This window comes from Lampetra fluviatilis, chromosome 26 (assembly GCF_964198595.1).
Source record: "Lampetra fluviatilis chromosome 26, kcLamFluv1.1, whole genome shotgun sequence".
In the NCBI taxonomy this organism is placed as follows: Eukaryota; Metazoa; Chordata; class Hyperoartia; order Petromyzontiformes; family Petromyzontidae; genus Lampetra; species Lampetra fluviatilis.
In genome coordinates, this window is record NC_136300.1 from 1,844,943 (window position 1) to 1,865,939 (window position 20,997).

Here is a 20,997-nt window from a genome sequence, read left to right on the forward strand (position 1 = left end):
CGTCTGACGGGATAAAAGGGTTTATTATCAAATGCCTGCCAACCCTCATCTCTCCCAGTTCAGGCTCATCTCCCATCAATCAGTCGGCTAGCCACGGGAGAGCAGCTGGGAATCTGACAACTGACACGTTTCAGCCTTGCTCTGACTCAACTAATCAAAGAGTGTCAATACGGAAGATATTTTGAAATGCCTCACTGTGTGTCAAAGGCTCACCTTCTCAGAATGTAATCTGTGGCATGGTGCAGCGCTCTCTGTGATCTCATTATTCTCCATCTCCTTCTGTTTCAACTTATTGTCCCCTCCCTGTCACATGTGTAAGCGAAGCGCTACATTCCGGGCACCACTATGTTGCTGAGGGTGAGGAGGGAGAGAGAGAAGGGGGGCGATGGTTGGGATCAGGGGGGCGGGAGTGGTGGTGGTGGGTTTTGTCTTTTTGTTCAGAAGCTCAGAGCTTTCTTCAACTTTCCCTCAAGATCTGCGTTCTGATTAAAAGGCCTCTGGACAGAGTGAAGGACAGAATTATGGCTGCAAGAAATATAGAGGTTACACGTGTGTGCTTTGCTTCCATAATGCACTTGCTTTTTGTAGATCATGAGTTGTGCGGGTTTTTTCTGGGCCGAGGCACAGTGCCAGCGCACCTGTGACCTTCAATTCATCCTGGTTAGAAGCTGCCCTTTGTGATCATCAAGGCTGGCTGGTGCCATAACACTTTGCTGCAGACTCCCACCAGCCAAGGTACAATTGTGGCGATGGTGAAAGTGTTTTAAATATATCACTCAGCTTACTTAGCTCAGGAGAGAACCGTGAATATCAAATTATAGGAAATGTTGTTTCGAAAACACGCACGTGCAAATTAATTCTGGAGATACGTTATCCCTTGAAAATACCACATAAGCTACAAAAGAAAGAGCCCCTGGCTTCTGATGTCATTTTTTGTTTCCCAAGGACAGAATCTGCCGAAGAGCCTACAAAAGAAGACAAAACATAGCATGCCAGTAAACATTCTCAGTTTATTAGCCGATGTAGCAAAAAAGGGTTGATAACAATACAGTCTTTACATAACATAAAAAGAACAATTTTTTTAGAGTTGTGCTTGAAAAAAGTCTAAATATAATATATTCATATAAATGATCCATTCATTTTGTTTTTTTTTAAATAAGTGCAGATTAAGACTGTGTACATGTTCTGGCCTAATCAATCATTGGAAGCCATTTTACTCATTCAACATCAGTAACAACTGCAGTTTTTTAAAACAATGGCGGCAAATATACAGTAACTGCATGAAAATAAGTTGGGGCAATAAACATCCTTACTTACAGTTACATGGAATGTTCTGAAATCCCAAACCTGCAAAATGTGGCCTATTTTTTATGTCAAAAGCAATATGTGGCATTTTTTTTGCTTTAATTTTTTTCATTTTTTTTAATATATATATTTTAATTTCCCTTCATTAAAAAGCCCGAACGAGGGCGTACATTGTTAACCAGTAATATTACAGTAGATCTCTTGAACATAAAAGCTGAACATTTTACCATGCAAGTTTGAACTGATAACCACAGGAGTACAGCATTTTGTGACATCAGTTAACTACCGTACGTATCACACAGCCTGACTACATCTCTAGCCATACACTTCATACAATCAAGCCTACTGCATACCAGGGCTTAACTCGATCACATTAGCAAAGTCTCAATTTACTGCAGATGACTGACAGCATGGTACATCTATTGGTTAAAAGTACGCTACACGAAGCAGGCATCCATTTGTGCAAAAATCGAATAGAATTATAAAATATCGGCAAATGCAGAGAGAGATTTTTTATTGTACCGGTATGAAAACATGCCTTTTAATTAACAGCTTAATTCTATCTACAAAAGAAGTTACAAGGCCTTATGAAAATTGTCCACCATCATTTGTGGCAGTGCATTTTTTGGAACATGTTGAAACATGGTCCATGCCCTACGCCAGTGGCTTTCATTAACTTACCTTCCCTTTTAATTTGGCCACAAATGGGGATCAGCAAGGCTCAGTTTTGAAGTGCACACATACAGTACAGTAAGGTACATACATTGAAAGTATTTTATTTTTTACAAATGAACAGATCTGTACACTAAACTGCTCTTAAGAGAGTCTTTTTTTCTCTCCTTGTTTGTTTTAGTATATATAATGGCCTTTTTTGATGTTAAACAAAATGACAAATTGGTGTAGCCTTCATTGTTCACAGTAAATGCTGTCACGGGTGTTTATGCATTCATCACGAACGTGGCTGCGAGGGACACAGCTGCCGACGTGTCCTCTGATAACCATCATTTCACAAAATAATCTAAATGACATTCGCCCTCATCTGCTGCTGATTTGACTTCGAAGGAACAGCATCATATCTCTTGTCGGGGTGCCCTCCCCACCACCACCACCCCTCGCGCCACCGTTGTCGCGCGCTCTTGTAAGGAATCGCACAACACCTGTACGTCAAAGCCCCTCCTCGATCCTTGCAGGCAGAGCTCACGTCTGCACCGTCTGCATTCAGAGGGGTGATTGATGGACGGTGACAAACACAAAGGCTGCTGGCGTGCTACCTTGGAGAATCCGTATCAGGTGGCACAAAAGGTATATATTTTCACATGCCTCATTACACACTAATGGCAAAGCATCAATTCTTCTCTCTCCCCCCCCCCCCCCATTTATTTATTTATTTGCCCTCTCTCTCTCTTTGTATGTGTGTCTGCGCTGAAAGGATGAAACATTTCTCCGGGATGCAGCGATGTAAAGAAACACAGGAATTTGTGCTCGGCTTCCTGGCAACAAACAGCAAAAGGGTGTCTGCAATCTGCACCATCTTGTCGCGTTTCCGCGGAGTGACAAAGAGCTCAAGCCTTTCAGTCTGGGCCGCCCCGTTCCATCTCCACTAAATCCGCCACACGAGATGCGAAGACTGATGGGCAAGGTGAAGGACACCTGTAAGGCTAAAAAAAACAAGCCACAAATCTGTTTTATGCCACCTGAAACACCTGCACGTCCAAGCTTGCAGAAGCTGGCGGTGGGGAGCGGGCGGGCGGGTGGATGTGGAAAAAAATAAATAAATACACGGAGGCAGCTGACAGTTATTTTTTTTTCTTCTTCATGTGGGTGTCACCTGCTTGTCCCGTACATCTGAAAGGTTCATAGGCCTCCGCTAAGTGTGAGGCAGAACCGCCAGTGGTTTTTGCCGTCCCCACAATCAGCGCGTTACTGACCTCCCGCCGGCTTGAATGTCCTTGAAATCAGCGCCGTGGATGCGCCTCGAACTTGCAGCCTTTGTTCTATTCTTCATTCAGACAGAGATCTGCTAAAAGAGGTCACTTGTACCTCGGTGTGGAACGTTTTAAGCTGCGATATATTCTCTGTTTCCACTTATACATCGATTGATTCTGTTCAAATAAGCATTTTAAACACCTTGCGATGATCAATCACGGCGGCGGCTGCTGCATGCGAATGATTGAGCCCTTTTTGATGCGGGTCCACTCCCTCTCCGACATGTTGCAATGTAAGGTTGATTGTGTCCCGGAACAAGTGGTCATATAACACAAATAAATTTCCTCGGGAAAAGAAAGCTTCATAAGGCCGGTAAAAAATTACACTTCAGTCTGGACAGTATTACTGATATATGGAGCTGGATATTGCGCGCTCTCTCCCTATCCTGCAGCAGCACTGCAAATTTGTCAAATTAATACATCAGAGGCCATGAAGGCGCAGTTAGGCGTTTGACTGAAGCACTTCCAGCCCGCGGAAAGGAACGATTTATCAATGCAAACTTAATAACTGCTATTTCCATCTAACTAAAAATCAATATTTCATTACCAAATTGTTAGCGGGAATGAAGAAAAATTGCCAAAGTCTGGCTGATCTGGGAGGCCGAAGCGTCGGGCGGTTCAATCTGGAGACGAAGTGATTCATGGCCGTGAGGCCGCGGAAGGGCGGGAAGGGCCAGACGGCTGCGACTCTCGCACCCTTACGCTCTGACCTTGAAAGGAAAAAGGGGGGGAGAGGAGGAAAGAAAATGAAAGTAACTGTCGATTTCTGCTTCATGGAGAACAATCAATCAGACAGAAGAATCAAAGTGCGCAAGATTGCTGGGAAGAAAGTATTTTTTTAGTTTTTTTTTACCTTTTTTTCAGGTGAATTTATAGATGCGGTTTAGATTGGTCTGCATGATGTCCACATCACTGATAAGCTCTTGTTCAGTTTCTCATCAGGGAGGGCTCTAAACCTGATTAACAGCCGTATTTCACCCTGAGCTATCCGACTGCTGTGACCCACGCCACATGTAACGCTTGCGAGCCGCTGTACCCTTGCCAACAAGGACGGTATCTCTGCCATTGCACTGTGCTGCCACCTGGACAAAAAGGCTAAGCAAGAACGCATTCTGCGGAATCTAAAAAAAAACACAGAACAAATACTCGACTGTTCAACAAAGCTAATTGGGTCTGAATTCAACAGCATATTTTTGTGTCTGATGTTACATGAATGCTCATGCTATAAGGGCTTCAACTCCTGAAGCGTGACATTTTACACCAAATCAAACATAAAAGCTCCTTGATGTAAAAAAAAAAATCCCCGGTCGTACTTTTGTAAGGAGTAAACACGAAACTTGCTCACAAAGAAAGTACAAATTATTTTAACAAGCACGTTTTATTTCTATACCTGAAATCGGAGACTAATGTGTGCTTTCCAAGTACGGAACCCTTCCTATGCTTTCAATGGATATGGATTTTATTTCACCGGGATTCAGGATTGTCTTCTAAATCCAGAAACTTAACCATTGTGTTATCTTATCCAATCATTTTAAGCTTGGATAATTTTCATGCTGCTTGCCTTCTTTGTGCTGAGAATTAGGTTGATAAACGCTGGAAACCAAATGCTTAGACAAAAGTGGTGGTGGCCGTGGTGGCAAAACACAAGCAGGTGGGCAGTGTATTTTTTTCGTATTACCTTCCCAGCAAAAATGGCATATTATTGCATTTTGAAAACATTCTTATTTTGTTACAATACACCATTTCTCAGTCTTTCTCCTGTAGACTCATTAAAATGCTTACAACACAGCCAGTTAAACACACACACACACATATATTACGTATATTAAATCTCACTTTTCTTGATTTCTTCGTTTTTATTTTTTTGCAGACAAGGTTAAATAATAGCAAAATATGCAAAGCAGACTATCGAATGAGAATATGCATAATTCCACGTCTGATCAATGAGCAAGTGCATTAACAGCCGTGAGTGCAATTGGTCAGAATAAAACATCAGCTTCATTATGTGGTCCTTTTTCCGCATCTTATTGCGACCTTCATTTTACTTTGCAAATAAACCCGACCGACAGTGACGAAAATTGCCAAAAATGTGCATTCTTAATTTTGGGCCATTTTCAAATTGCCCTGCAAATTCATCTCAACTTACTTTCCACTCATCTACGTTTTTTTTCCTCCAGGACTTTCTGTTTTAAACACATGTGTTTATTCCCACATGGAAAAAATATGTTTTTGATTTTTGCAGTGCAGCTCTCTGATAAATTGCCACTGCGGCGTTTCCGGCCAAGACCCTGACATTTAGAGCCGGCGGTTTGCATATAGCCATACACTGACTAATTACATAGCCCCAACGCCGGAATGTCCAATTAGGCCAGGCCTTTTAAACTCCTTCCATCAGCACGGCTAAAAAGAAAAGTAGTCTGAAAATGCATCATACATTTCATTAAAGCCTTCGCTCTGCTCCAATTACTTTCCTTCATTTCTGTTAATTGCATGTGACTGATTTGAGTTTAATATGCTGTTGAGATGAGGCAATCTAATGTCTTGTCGAGCCGCCTTCATTACGAGACAATGAGCAGTGGGGAAGAATAGCACCTCCCAGTCGTTTCATCCGCTCGCTCGTTATTAGCACCCCCTTGCACAGTAATGATGGTTAGCCTGCACTCCCAAGCAGCAGCAGCAGCAGCAGCCTCCGTGGCCAGGCCAGCAATTGGGAACCTCTAAGATCCACATGTTCATCATTACAGTGGTGCGGTTATTTTGCTTAAAGCTTACACGGGGCACAGTCATTTATTAGAAACAATCGGGACGCAACCCGTTTCAGCCAATTATCATTGTGGGTAACAGGTCAACCATGAAGCCGTGCCAGCCCTCGTTCACAAAGCGCACGACGTTGCTCGATAAAGCGCGGAATCTTTGATCTTTGCTCGACGAAAGATCGGCTTGGTTTGTGTCCAAATTGGAGTGAATATTAAGGTTATGCATGCAGTGGTTTTTCGTCTGTGTGCCCTAAAGGCATTTTAATGAGCAATCGACAACACTCAAATCACCAAATCATCCATGAACACTTTTCACTCTTATGATCGCAAAAGTTCAATCCTATCATACTGGTCTATTTAACAAAATTAAATATGACCGAAACAATAACTCATCAGTGGTATTTTTGTTCTATTTTAAGCTAATACCAAAATATTGAATGAAGCTATTTGTAAAAAAAAAACCCAATGCTGCTTTTCCTCACCTCCGATGAGGTAGCATCCACAAGTTACATCGCACACATATACTTTGTATGATATATTAATTTTGCTATTAATCCAATCAAGCAACATCTGGCCCTTATTTCTGATACAATTCAAGGAATAGATATATATATATGTGTGTGTGTATAAAAACAATCCTTACATGCTTTATTCAGGTGCATCATTATTATTATTTTTCGACCATCAAATCTTCTTATACGATGGCCGATTTATATCAGTCGCGTTGTTTTGCGTGCTCGCCCGTCCGCGATGGGGCAGCGGCCGCTTCGTCGGCCCCTCGCGAGCCGGGCGCCGAAGACGCGGCCCCTTCCGTCTGCGCCGCGCTCGCACACCGCGGCGGGTCTGTTGCGCGCGGCACGGCACGCTGCGGTGCAGTTGCGGTGGCCCCGGCACAGTTTATTAGGTTTGAATAACACGACAGAAGGTGTCAATGCCGTTAGGCGCTGCCGGTCGTGGAAGCCTGACTCTACTAAAATCCAATTACGGCGAACGAACGGAACTCTCGCTCGCACCGCCGCCGCTGCCTCCCCTTTCAGGGGCGACGGCGCGGAGTTCGCACGCTCACGAACGCACGCACGCTCATGAACGTACGTACGTACTTTGAACTTCATTCGCACCATACGTAGCCAACCGTGCTTCATCGGAGGTGTGAGGCAAGGACAACAAACTAAAAGGCGAAAAGCAGTTCTAAAGAAACGAGTTTTCAATCTAGATTTTAAAATGTATAGCTCCAGTGGCTCCCTAATGTCATGCACGCTCATGCACACGTGCACGATCGCGCACGCTCGTGCACCCACACACGCAAACTCATGCATGTATGTTGAGCTTCTTTCGCACCGTACGTAGCCAACCGTGCTAATCGGTGGTGCGGGGGAAGGACAATAAGGAGGCCCACGTTCCGCACACCGCACTGGACATACACACTTGGATTCCTTGCTTTGCTGCGAGTCCCGGACATGCCCGTGGATGAGTGACAGGCACAAACCCACTCACGTTTCCACGACCGCTTTGTTTGTTGTATGTTTATTCATCTCTCTGTTGCGATTTGTTTTCTGTAGCATTGTTGCATCTACAAGAATATCGTTTTTAAAAGTAGACCGTGAATTAAATTAATAAATATCCGACAGAGCTAATATGCCCCCCCCCCCGTTTATTGGTGTAAATATTTTCGAATTTTTTATGAAAAAGTACGAACGGCGGGTATTTGTTGCTCAACACAAGTAATTTCTCATCGTCAATTTTACAGCATGGGCTTCGAATGTATTTTTCTATAATTAAAGTTATCAAAGTACACTCAGTTACAGTTTTTTTTTGTTTGTTTGCCATTTGGTGGTAATGTCCTGTTACCCCTACAGGCAACAGCCTCATATTATGCATCACATCAGTATAGCAATCAATTTATATCCCTGCAGAGAGTTTTCTACCATAAAAGGGGGTCAATATCAATTGCATTTTGGTAGATAAATAGATAGCTAGGGATCCCATTGCTATGGTTAATTTGAACTTCAGGCCCTGGGCTTTTGAATTGTTTCCAGAACAGCCGATCAATGCTGTTTTGACCGTCATGTTTCCTCAATCTATTTTACGCTACCTACATTGGAGGGATTGTTTATTTTATTTTTCTTGGCAAAATGTATACCCAGCACATTCGGACTGGAAGTTTATTGGATTTTAATTGTCTTGCAAACTAAAACTTAATTTAAAATGCTATTCACAAACTATTGCACGTTCCAAGCAAGTTGTGTGGCGAATCATTCTGGTTGTTAGCCCACAGGTTTAAAAAACAAAATGTATTGTGTCATCGATGAACACAATACATTTTGTTTTCATTTCAGCCAACTTTGAAATCTACATTTTGCATCCTTAAAGCTTCCTTAAATATTTGAGAAGACGAAACGTAGCAGCAATGTTCCATTCCTTTGTTGTCTTTAGCACTCATTCATTATATATTAAATGAAATGTATTATACATGGGCAACTGCTGCTGCTGCTATCAAACTGAATCCAGTACAAGTATTGCATGTTTATGTGGTTATGGCCTAATGCCATTTAAATTTTTATTTTGCCGGGATTTTTTTCTCCCATTTAGTCCGGCCACGATGTCGCTATTGCAGCGGCGATATATCACTCTGTCTCATGTAGTTAAAATTAGCACGACAGGTTTCGTTCGCGCCGCAGCCACTACAATTTCGCATGGAAGTGCATTTCCTTCCGTTATTGTTTTTTTGTTGTTGTATATATTCCTCGCCAACCTCTCTATCTCTCGCTTGTTCCCCAAAACACTGAAGAGACCCCACCCCACCCCCCCCCCGTTTTAATTTACAGAGCAAAAAAAATCTCACTATCGAAAAAAGTAAACATCCCCCCCCCCCCCCCCGTCTCGCAGGCCATGATGTACCTGTGCGCAGATAATTGCGCTCGGCAATGAGAGTGGGTGCCGAGCGCGGTGTCGGGGATACAATCGACGTGCCGCGAGCCCGTGACAGTGACTAATCCCCATCCAGCCTGCAGCGCGGAGAGAACCCAAGCCCAGGAGAAATTAACAGGCTTCACAGCCCCCCCGCGCCCCCCATGGCCGCCCTCTAATGGTGGTTGGGCGGCCACCGCCGCTGATTGATTCGGCCTCGCCTATATGGCACAACTTTCTTCAGTGACAGTCATAACAGAGTTGGTATTGAAATCTCCGGCGCTGCCAAACACAATTTGAGCTTCCGTGATGTACGCACTCTCGTCCGGAGCCCGTTCGAACGCGTCTCGCGGCACAACAGACGTGTGAAACGCACGCATTATCGGGTTTTCTGGGGTGGTACCTTAGTTAGAGACGCAACTCGCGATGATTAAACATGTTGATCAAATTAATAGTGCAAATGCACACGAGCGTGGTCGCCGATTCATTTATTACGAGTAAAATAAAACTTTGCGCGTGCATTATAAATTGGGCGGGACACATGGCAATCACAAGTGTTCATTATATATATATTATAGAACGTTGATTGGTATGTCAGGTAGTGTATAAACGGCCGTGTGTGTGTATCTCTTGAATGTGGGGGCACTCGACATTTTCTGTTTCACAAAGTAGGAAGACCATTTATTACACTTACAATGCTACGCAATAATATTACGTAGAGTGATAGCGTAATGAATAGCAGACTGTGCTTGGAACCTGGCGACCCGATTTTGATTCTCGGCCACTGCTGATGTCAGTGGCGAGAAATCTCTAGGCTGGGCCCTGGGTGCTTCACCCCCTTCACCACAAAACACACTGACTAGCATGGTGAGGCATGGTCAAACAACCGACATGACCAACACGGTGTAGGGAGGCCTTCTTTCGGCAGAGGATTGACACATCTGAAAAAACGGTTAATTTGTTTGATTGACGGTAGACCAAGGTGCACTTTTACCATCATCGTTTAAACACACTTTGACCTCGATCCGAGATCTTAAAGGCACAGATGAGCGTCAACCTTGCCCTGACAAGAATCCCAAATGCATCGTACAGGATATACAATGAGTGAGGTTTGTATGAACACTAACGATAACACTTTATTTCAAGCATAAGCTGATATTCTGTCCAGTAAATTACACACCAAGGTACGGTCCTTTGTGTCAATCCGTTACTGGATGAGAACCATCCCGCTGCGAGGGTTGTTGTGGGGGTTATTTGACCGTACTTCACCGCGCTGGCCACGTTGAGAGCGGCGAGAGGAATCGAGATTGCGCGAGACCAAAATAGACGTTGGGATGTGTTCTACTGCACAGTGGAGTGCTGTGCCAGTCGTGGACATTTCACATTCCCACAATGGGGAAGTGCGCACATATAGGATAACCGCTTTTGACTTCTAAAAACAGCGGTACACTATTTAATACAACCTGCATGAGGCAACCTTCTGGCCGAGTCAAGTACACTTCGTAACTGCGGCACATGGATATCATTATCAAAAACGTAACTGAAATTATTATCTGATTTTCAATAATACATCTAGATAATTTTCAACCCTTTTTCCATCGATTGCTGGATGATGGTCTCCCTACACGATTTAGTCATTGGGATTTTTTTGTTTGTTACCCAACTTCACGATGCTGGTTCGTGAATGAAGGGGGCCTACGATCAGTGCCTGGCTTAAAATGGAATTTGAGAAACCAGGATGATAACACAGCACACTAACTACTGTGCTACCACTCCATCCCAGCGTGCAATATGAATACAAAAAACTACAAGAGCAAAAAACAATGTGTTTTTGGGTTTCCGCAAGATACCAAACAAATGGGATCCCAAAAATGGGAGATCTGCTGTTTCACCCTGTTGGATTAATGTCAGGGTTCATTTTAAGACTCCAGGCACAGGGCCTAAAACGAAAGTTTTTAATACTACAACAATGTTGCAGTGAGTACAAAAAAGAAAGCAATGGGTACTACACATTTTTTGAAATGCTTTTCTTACATTTGTTCTCCATTCGTTATAAATGCAAAATTGATCCAAATGGGCCACGTTGCAAAACAACTTCTAGCCATCCTCAATCCCACCAGTGGAGGAGGCCTGCTGCGTTGTTTAGTTGAGCCATGCTTCACCCCGATGGTGAGTGCGGCTTGGTGAAAGTGGCGGAGGAGGGTAGGCACCAGTTCAGATATCACTTGCCACTAATGTTAGCCATGGCCGGGAATCGAACCGGGCTCCTCGGGTTCACAGCGAAGCACGCTAAACCAACGCTACGCAAAAGTTGACAAGAACAAGGGCGGACCATTTTTTGCATATATTTCACGATTCAATATTTTGCACGAACCTACGTATTCTGTTGTTGGCTTAATTTGTTCATGGTGGGTTGGTTTCATTTTTGCCAGCACTGTTTCTTCTGTCGTCTGCCAGAGAAGAGGAGAGCTTCTGCACCATGTTTTTTCGGTAGCTACTTGATACGCTGGTGTTTGACATGCAATAATGATACCACACCGTTGGCGACAGAGGGAAACTCGCCTACTTTACGGTAGGAACATGCTTCAGATGAAAAATAAATCAATTTGAAACACAAATCAATTGCCCCCTGATGTTTACTTTCTTAATAACAAAATCGCCCAACGATGTACCACTGCAGAGCCTTGCAACAAGTAATGCACTGCGCAAAGAAGTATCTACGATTTCTGCATAGTGAAGCATCTTGGGTAGAGACAAACAGGGTTAAATTCGCTTTATTTGTGAGGTCAACGTTAATTAGGATATTTTATCTTGTTACGTCTTAGCACCACAAGCACTTTAGCGCCGTGCAATCTGGTGCATGCCCCCTCACCACCACCACCCCTCCCCCCCGTCCAACGCACACGATTGCAAATCGATGGTATAACAGTGATACATTTCTTGAAACTTTACCGCTGGTGTGATCTCCTTATGAATTCTCTGTTGATGTCGGTAATATCCTCACATCATCACCCCCATCATTACTGGTTTAGTGATCTGCAAATTCAATTTCCACTGATTTAAAGACTCGGTGAGGCAGACTCCAACCCATTTAATTCGAGACACCCCTTCTCTTGCTCGCCGGGACTCCGTAAATGCCAGAGCCCCTGTCCCACAATCTCGCAGCCGTGGGCTGTCCCAGAAGACCGCGCGTGTGTGTGTGTGGAGCTACAACATGCCGGACCAACACAAACCCCCTTATCCGTAGCAATCTCTCAAAAGCAATGACGGCAACGAAACTAAACATTCGTGCATTCTGAACTTGAATGAAAAAAAACGACTGGAAATATGAATAATTTTTAATACTGCAAATTATTATTTTAACACATCAGTGTATGGTTTAGAAGTCACTGAATTAAACATGTAACTGCCACAGAAGTGAAGTGTTTTTAACATGATAAAATTATAATTTGCTAAATTAAAGAAATGTATAACATTTTTCACCATAATATATTTTACTGTTCGTGATAAGTTGACAAGAGACATTTCAAAACCATTTCAGAAGCGACAGACGTGTTATTTCATCTCAATTAATTTGTCTACCTACTTTTTGCAAAGCTGTTAACAGCATCTAAGCACATACACATTTCACTGGTAGTAATGCGCGTGTGTTTACGTCTTCATTTTGTCCCAGGCACATATGCATTAGCCATGTTTAACTGATGGTCCTATTTGCTTCTTTAGAATTGCTGCAGACTCTAAAGTGGCGGTGTCGTGGGGTGGCAGGGGGACGGCGGGGGATTAGAAAGAACTGCCATTTAAGTTAGTTTACTTTCATGTCATGAGACCGTCTGTGTTGGCAGGACAATTTGATTTGATTGAGTTTTCAGGTTTTGACAGCATATTTTAAAAAAAACACACGCATAGCTATGCAAACTATGCACGACCTAAATGCCACCATAAGGCTCCAAGTATTTGTGGCCCTTACCAGAACCATGAAGCCTCCAGGCAAGGGTGACAGATGGCCTGGCATCACACAGCAATCTCAGTACACCGGTCAGTGTTAGATTGCTCTGCTTGTGTTTGGCACAAGTCGGCTTTACTTGATGCTTAATATGTATGGTGTGCTTTTTTGACTGCCTTTCTTTGATGCGATTACTGTATTGTCGTGTGGATTTTTGTAAACTAAAAAACCGATGCATATAAAACACACACGTACATTAAATTCCACGAGATGAGCAAGGTAACGGTCTGAGAGCCATGATCTTGCTACACACGGAGGACCTGAGCGTAGCATCAGGAGATGGTTTTCTTTTTATAACACCGTTGGCTCAATGTTAAGCTTTGGGATTCAGACACGGTGTAGTCTTGTAAATAAATGTCACGAGCTCCTCACCGTCCAACTTAACTGCAAGGCATGCAAGCTTTGGTTGCAATGTACCGGTGTTTTTGGGCGACTGGTCCAATGCAGCCTTCCGGTGTAAACGATAACTCAGGTGGTGAGTACATTAGCAGTTTATCCATTCACCTAATGTAGACCACAGTGCATGCTCCAGACTGGACCACCATTGCGGAAGTTATATTATATCATAACATCATATTGGCTGCTTTGAAAAGTAAGCGGGCTTGGGCAGAAGGAATGGTGGACCGGCGGTTGAGACTAATGACAGAGCGGCAGCCAAAGCAGGGAAAGCACCATGGAGAAGGAGCGATGAAGCGAGCTCATGTGCCGGAGCTAGGTAGGTTGCTGCATCGCGAAACAACGGGGGGAGACCTTCATCCAGCAGTGGATGTCCTTGGCCCCCGACAATTGTATTGCAATTGTCCCATCATCAAGTCTTGAGCCCAAGTGTCCATGTGAAACGTTCAGAGAGCAGTGCATCACCCTGTGCGTTTGAGAATGGCCCACCGGTGCTGTCCCTTCGTGTGACCTCTCACCCATACTAAGGGATGCTGCACTGTCCTGCGTGCCATACTCAACCGAGATGTTTGTCGCATTTCAGTTAAAATGCATATTCTATATCTCATAAATTAAATGTTCTTACACAGCGAAGAATCAAATTTCACGACAGGGTTTTTGTTCTTGTTGCAATAATTGGTGACTGGGCTGAGCCCTTTACCTCGCCGCTCTTGAAAACCCGGTTTAACCACAAGTGGCAGAGATCTGGATTCAAACCGAGGTTCTCAGCGTTGGCTGCTCAATTATCTGGCTCGTGAGCCACCCAGCTACCTCTTGACCAACAACTTCAATCGTGTTAAGAGACAGTACGTGCAATTATGTGCATCATTTTGGAAAAAAAATTGGGTAGATTATTTTATTTTTAGTTTGGGAGCGGTGCTTTTTGATTTGTGTGTCACTGATATATTGTCGCGTGTTTTTTTTCTCACTCGTGTGTTTTTGTAACCATAATTAAAAGTTTTGTTATACTGTACGTAGCTCTGAAACCTGCTTGTGTTCTGTTACGCTAATATTTAAAAACAAACAAATAGAAAAAAACTAGTTAAGTACTTCTTAAAATACAGCAACATTCATATTAGTATCTTCACATCATGGAGTGCAGTGGAGAAATAGTGGTTAGCGCCCTGCGCACTGATCCCGGTGGCCTGAGTTTGATTCCCAGCCCTGACTAAATTTCGTGGCAAGTGGTATCTGAACCCATCGTGACCCCTGATGTCACGAACCCTCCTCACAATTGGCACGGTGTGGGGAAGCCTTAAAACAGCAGTGGATTGACAAAGGGGCGGTACGTTATTATCATCATCATATGTTTCATAGTATTTGTGAGATATGAGGCTCTCTATTGACAGTAAATGTCAACGTCGAATGAGCATCAAAACAAGTGGCAATTATAAAAATATCGAAATTTGCTATTAACTTTCACTAATTAGTCCTGGTAATTTTTAAACAATTTTAAAGCTATTTTGATAACAGTAAAATACAGTAAAAAAAGCACATCTTGAACGCGTTTTTAATTGATAAAGTTGATCAACTGTCTAACCCATTTCTTTAACATTAAACGCGAGTAAACGATTTATCATTAAGGCTTTAAATAAAAAACATCCTCCTTGTTCTAAAAGTGATCACAGCTTTTGCAGGATGGGCATGTATTGACCACTTTGTGGGGAATATGCGATCATGTTCTTGCGGTTTAGCTGCAGACATATTATTAAACACGGTGATATCATTGTGTATGTGACATCACCTTAGGGCACGTAACTCCTCTTACGCCCCCCCCCTTCCACATTGCACCATTTGTAAAAATGCGAACCACTCCCAATTGCGGAGGTGGAAACTTTCCTTTCAGTGTGACTTTAAAATTAGCCGAAATAATTGCCAACACTGTCGCGACAACCGCACCTGCGCGCGCGGGAGACGCGTTCCAGAAATATCGCCGTCAATTACGTGGTCCATCGTCGCAGGGCTGGGAATGCCTCGATTGTGGCCTAGCGCAGCCTTAGCGAAGCCCGGCTCCCTTCGACATTTGGACTCTCCGAGAAAAATAACTCCAGACGGCCACTTGCACAAGCGGTAAAAGGTCGCAGTAAAGAGATGAGCATTGCCAACAGAGCTACCTAGACCTTAAGCAAAAAAAACAGAGATGGAAAATTCCATTGGTGTTAGGCCCCAGCAAAAAATGGCAAAGGTATACGGCCCCATAATTTTACAATTTAATTGCACGCTGAGAGGAATATGGCGGGGTTTTGGTGAGAAAAAAAATGTGCACTTATTTTTTTATATTGCCGCATTGCCTTTGGGGAGCAATATTGTGGCCTAAGCGGACATCACCGAGAGCTTTGGGAAGTGTTATTTAGGAGCAGGGACTGCAGCAAGTCATCGCAGTCGAGGCAAAATAGGCAAATTTGATCCCAGGAGGCTGCGCTGGGTCCTGTTGCTCACAATATCCATTGTCGTGGGGCTTGCATGGCTACTATTAATGGGCGGACACATATAATCAACATCTGGTGCGATACACCAGCAGTGAAAATGTAGATGTCCAGGACCTTTGCTTGAGAGGGCCACAGAGTGGCCCTGGACATTTAAGACTAAACTTGCTATCAGCGCTACCTGCGTGATCACGCATTAACACTGGTACAAATGTATCTCGCGAGCCAAATTCTCTCCTTTCCCGAATGTGCAACACACTGGACAGTCTTGTTGAATAAACCAGAAAAATATATATTTAGTCGTATCGACAATTTATAATCCTATTGTCGTATAAAAAATATTTCCAATCATAATTTGCACATTGCACAATTGGTCTCAGAGCATAGAGGGTTGGATTAATTAGTTATAAAAATTCCAGACGCAGAGTGACATTTATCACTTAGTATTGTTGGTTCCATTGTCTGACACGCATCACACGCACAGTGGTGGCATTTAAAGAGCCTGCATATTAACCACCCATTACGGCAGATTAAGAAGGCTGTTTAGAAGGGAGGACGAATTAATATTGTTTGTATTGTTTCCCAGAGCATATTAAGCAAAGATCTGACCCTATCAATCACGCTGAGCGACAGACTTAATGTTTTCTGACCTTCCGTAGCCCAGCTTCAAAGCCAAAATGCAAATGAGTTTCTGGCTGTTATAAATGCTAATTAAGGCTGACTAATCGAGTGTCTGTGCCGCAGTTGGGACGACGGGACAGGCAGTAAACAGGTACCTGCTTGATGCTTTGCCACCAGACATCTGCCAGCAACTACACGCAATTACCACAAAAACTACACGGCGCGTTGCGCGACGCCGAAAGACGGACTTTTTTTTCTGCAAGTTGCAAGTATCTTGGCCAAAGCAAACCGTGAGCGAAAGCGCAGTCGTATCCACAGCCAATATTTATGCAAACGGTGAAACAAGGTAATACACTTACGCTCATTTACATGTTTAAACATGTATATATCTGCATGCGACATGAGGGCTTTGCTGAAGCAATGCATCTCGGACAAGGGTCAGGTGCTAGCTAGCTATACAGCCGTGAATTGCTTAATCAATAAGTGCCAGTATGCTATTACTACATGCGACGCAAGATTCAAACCAATACATTACCGGTATAACCCAATAGTTGCATAAAATGTCAAGGTAGTATTTAAGCCTTCATTTTTCCGGCGTGATTTTTGATCAGCGCTACTCTATATTTTTTTATGCAGTCAAGCTGAAAAAAAGGCGCTGAAATTTATATGGATATTTCATTCTCACCCCCCCCCCCCACTCAGACAGCACGCCCACAAGGGAGATGGTCTTCATGTTGACTCTTACACTTCTGACACCTCGAGCAGGCAGAGTATATAACCACCTATTTCCAGAAGATGCAAGGTAGCTGTCAATGATTTTCATGTGCTGTTAGTAGCAAAGGGCCAACAGTTGCGGTTAAACAAGATGAAATGTCAGCGTAAATAAAGATGTATGTCGTGTTCGTAATGCAAATCAGACTGCGATGCAGCAGTGCAAAAACCCAAAGGGAAAACTCAAGCTTACAGATTTCAACTTTACCTCCCTAAAACTATGCCTTGCATTACTCGGGAGACGTCAAGAAACTCAGCCTCACTTTACCCGTGGCTAAAGACCATGCCTCGCGTTTGAGGTTACAGCACTGAAGTTGTGTTTAATTAACCAACGCACGTGAAAATGGTAGCCGGTGACCCGACGCACTGTTTTCTGAGAGGAGATGGATGGCCGTGGTCTTTGGGACCCCCACGCTAACATTTCTGCTCATTGCTCGGTTCGCGAATGTCACAAAGCGCGCAGGGGCTGTAAGGCGACGAGGTTCGCGGAAATCGGGCAGCCTCCCTCTGAATTCGGCAGTAAAAATCAGTCTTTGCGAGATATGCTGCTTTAACAAGCTGCGCTCGCCTCTTCCGACCGGGTTTTTTTTTCAAAGCCGGGGCTGGGGAGAAATTCCTCTACCCCACCAACAGTGCCTGCCATGACTCATCTGTCACATGCCCAACGGTTAATCCAGCGCTGATTTATTGACTGACATCAGCAAATCCCAAGCCGGTGCTTATGAAACCCACTCTTTTCTGGTGCCCCGGTTTATTTTACCAGTGTGGCTCGCCTATTTCTGGCCCTTAACTTTTTTGTCCAAAAACATCAGGCGAGGAAGTGCTGTGCACACAACCGTCTGTTGGTAGTTTCTCTTCTTCTGCTCACGTATCATTAATGTAAATCTGGTAGGTTACACATTTCGAACAAGTGGGGGGGCATCTTTAGCCGCAAAGAGTAGAGAGAGAGGGACAGTGTCAGCGGCTGAGCCAAACAGACCGTGGGCGGTACGGGGGCCTGGATATTATTTACGGGGGAGGTGAGAGTGCCAGACGTCAGGCGCAGATGAACAGGAGAGACATCCAGCGGAACCGTGGCTCTTAAAAAGCAGACTCTCTCACGAACACGGCGTGTCCCCCGCTCTCTGCTGCTCGATTCCACGGTTGTTTGCATGTCACCGTTAAGGTGTAAACATCGAATACCGATCACACCGTTTTTACAAAAGTGGGCAAAAAAAATCTTTCCGACTGGATTCATGTTTCCACGCTGCTTCATAAGATTAATAGCCATGATGTAAGTAGCCCACAATGTGTTGGATGTATTTATTTGCGGCTGTGATGCAATGATAAATGTTTGCACAACCCATTACATACAAACCCCCCCCCCCCAAAATATTGCTTACACCGTCCCTCCAAAACTAAAGAAATGTTGTGTTTGGGTCATATTAATCACATTTAATTACACAAAGCTCTCGGAAATATTAAATGCCTCGCCACTGATTTCCAAAGAGGTTAAAAAACACACAAATATTTTAAAATGTGCAGTAATTAATACTTTTGTATAGCGTGCTACAAATGACGGAACTTCTGGGGGTATCTCATGACTCGCTTTTCTGTAGAGTTCCTCCGCTGCTGTCCACCCCGCAGTATGAATGGTTACCTTGCCGTCGGTTTCCTGGAGGGGTAACGTGTTGGTAATCTCGCCTCTTTCAAGATGTCTGGGAACTAAATACCCTGGAGATGGATACTCTCGAGCTCCTCGATAGGAGGCCTTTGCGGCATCAGTGGTGTAAAGCAAGCATTTGCAGGGCAGCACCTTCGCCTTTCATCCGTGCTTATTGAAAGACGGCGGACAGGACAATATCATTTCTCTTTCCTGCCGTCAATTATTTAAGCGCGTAAAAACAAGTGTACGGAAAACTATAAATTGTTCCGTATTAACACCACTGTGGGAGAAATTCATTAATCAATGGACGGATGAGCAATCAAATCAACAAGCTCAATCACCCAAGCTGCATTATCCTTCATTAAGGAGGTTAGCGTGGCACGAGATGGGTAAAGGGGGTTGGTGGTGTTGGTGGTGGTGGTGGTGGGGGGGGGGGCAGCGGATCGGTCCGGTCTCACGCCGCGGGGCCAGCGGCGACGCAGGGGTGAGCGTCGTGGGCGACGGGCGGGACGACGGGAACGACGGGAACGACGGGAAGACGTATCTGATGTGTGTCAGCAGCGCGGAGGCCGCGGGGCTTGCCGGGGCTGCCCTGGGAGCCGACACTGGCAGGACCGGACAGCTGACAGATTGGAACATCTTCCCGTATCGCTGACAGCTGTCAGCCTGCCGAGCCCCCAAGGTGGGCACGGCCGTATGCATGACGCATCTCACTCATATCACTGCAGCCGCCACCGCAGCGCTCGTTAGATCGCCGAGATGAACGAAAGCCCCCCACCCGCACCACCCCCCTACCCCCGCCACCGCCCCCCTAAAAAAAACCTTCATGCGCTCGGGGTCGGGCCAAGTGCCGGACACAGAGAGATTCATTTACTGCGCGAAATACAACATGCCAAGAATTTGTCTTTTGACTTTTGAATAACGTGGCGTGTTGAGCTTTCTAAAATCCCCGAAAAGTAAATTCAAAGGAATGCTTCACTGAAACGGTGGGCCTGGCGGGCAGGCGGGGGGTTGGAACTAAGCTACACAATAACAGAACGGTTCGATCAGTAAGAATTTTGTTATCTATTTCTGGATCTACGGCCTCAAAAGTCTATACACCGCGAGACAAAACTTGTTTCTCGGCGTATGATGGTGAAACCTAATTTGATACGGAATTTTTTTTAACCTTCCCCCATGAAGCATACTCAATTCAAAATACCATAGGGCTGACAGTCGTGTAAGTGAGACAGGAGGATAATAAATCGATGTCGGGGTTGGGGAAAAGGCCGCTTTGCCTTGTGAAAGCCTCAGCAGACCGTTGTGTGTGGGGCGGGGTGGGGGGGAGACGGGACGGGACACAGTCAGGGCTCCATGAAAGAATCGTGACATCTCTTCTATCACTCTCGTCAGCCGTGGTAAAACGCAGCTGCAAACAGCAGACGTGTATTTCATCCGCGGCGCATTTTTGGCATGAAAGCTTGTTTTCCTCATGTCCGATATCTGGGGACCTGATGCAATGCAGTTCTCCCCCCCCTCCACCCCTTTCCCTCCCTTCTACCCCTAGGGGGCCAGGCTTGTTACTGGCGGCTTGTGATTTATTGGCAGTTGGAAGAGTGTTCATGTACACTTGTCATTCAATCCATAACAAACCAGAGGAGGAAAGAATTCAGCTCAAGTTCATGTACCGGCTGAGAAAGGCCTCGGCGTCACTGCTGTGTGCTCGTTCTCAGTCGCCTTATAAACTTCTGCGCTGGCGGGTATAAGTTGCTACGGCTTTGTGGCTACATTCCTGCCAATGAGAGAGAGGCCACTCTTTTGCGCACTAACCTGGTTTTAAAACGATTCTCAATTTGGAGTTGTCTAGTTTAACATTTTCACAAGTTGTAAAAAAAAAGCCCGAGCCTGTCTGATTAATGCTCAGCTTTGTATAAACAATGTTTGTATCGTTTCTGCCAACTGGCACTGAACAAAATGCTGTAGTATTCTACTGCTAATATGCCTGTGTCTGGCAAAGATCACTCCTGTTCCAACAATGGATTCTCATGCCTGTAATACATGAATCAAGTGGGTCTACGAGTGAAAAACTAATGTATTTTTAAAAGAATGCACCGTTAAATATTTTACTATTCCTACCTTTTTTCGGTGTACTGTAGCGCAGCGC

At 44.4% G+C, this 20,997-nt stretch overlaps 1 protein-coding gene across 3 annotated transcripts in view; it reads right to left on the reverse strand.

The window, feature by feature from the left end:
- Nucleotides 1-1,001: 1,001 nt before the first annotated feature.
- Nucleotides 1,002-20,997, reverse strand: part of TSHZ1 (teashirt zinc finger homeobox 1) — an 89,002-nt gene continuing 69,006 nt past the window's right edge. For all 3 annotated transcript variants that reach the window (XM_078868505.1, XM_078868504.1, XM_078868503.1), the window contains exon 4: nucleotides 1,002-4,000. The gene's annotated coding sequence lies outside the window, so the exon portion shown is untranslated. The remainder of the gene's footprint in view (nucleotides 4,001-20,997) is intronic.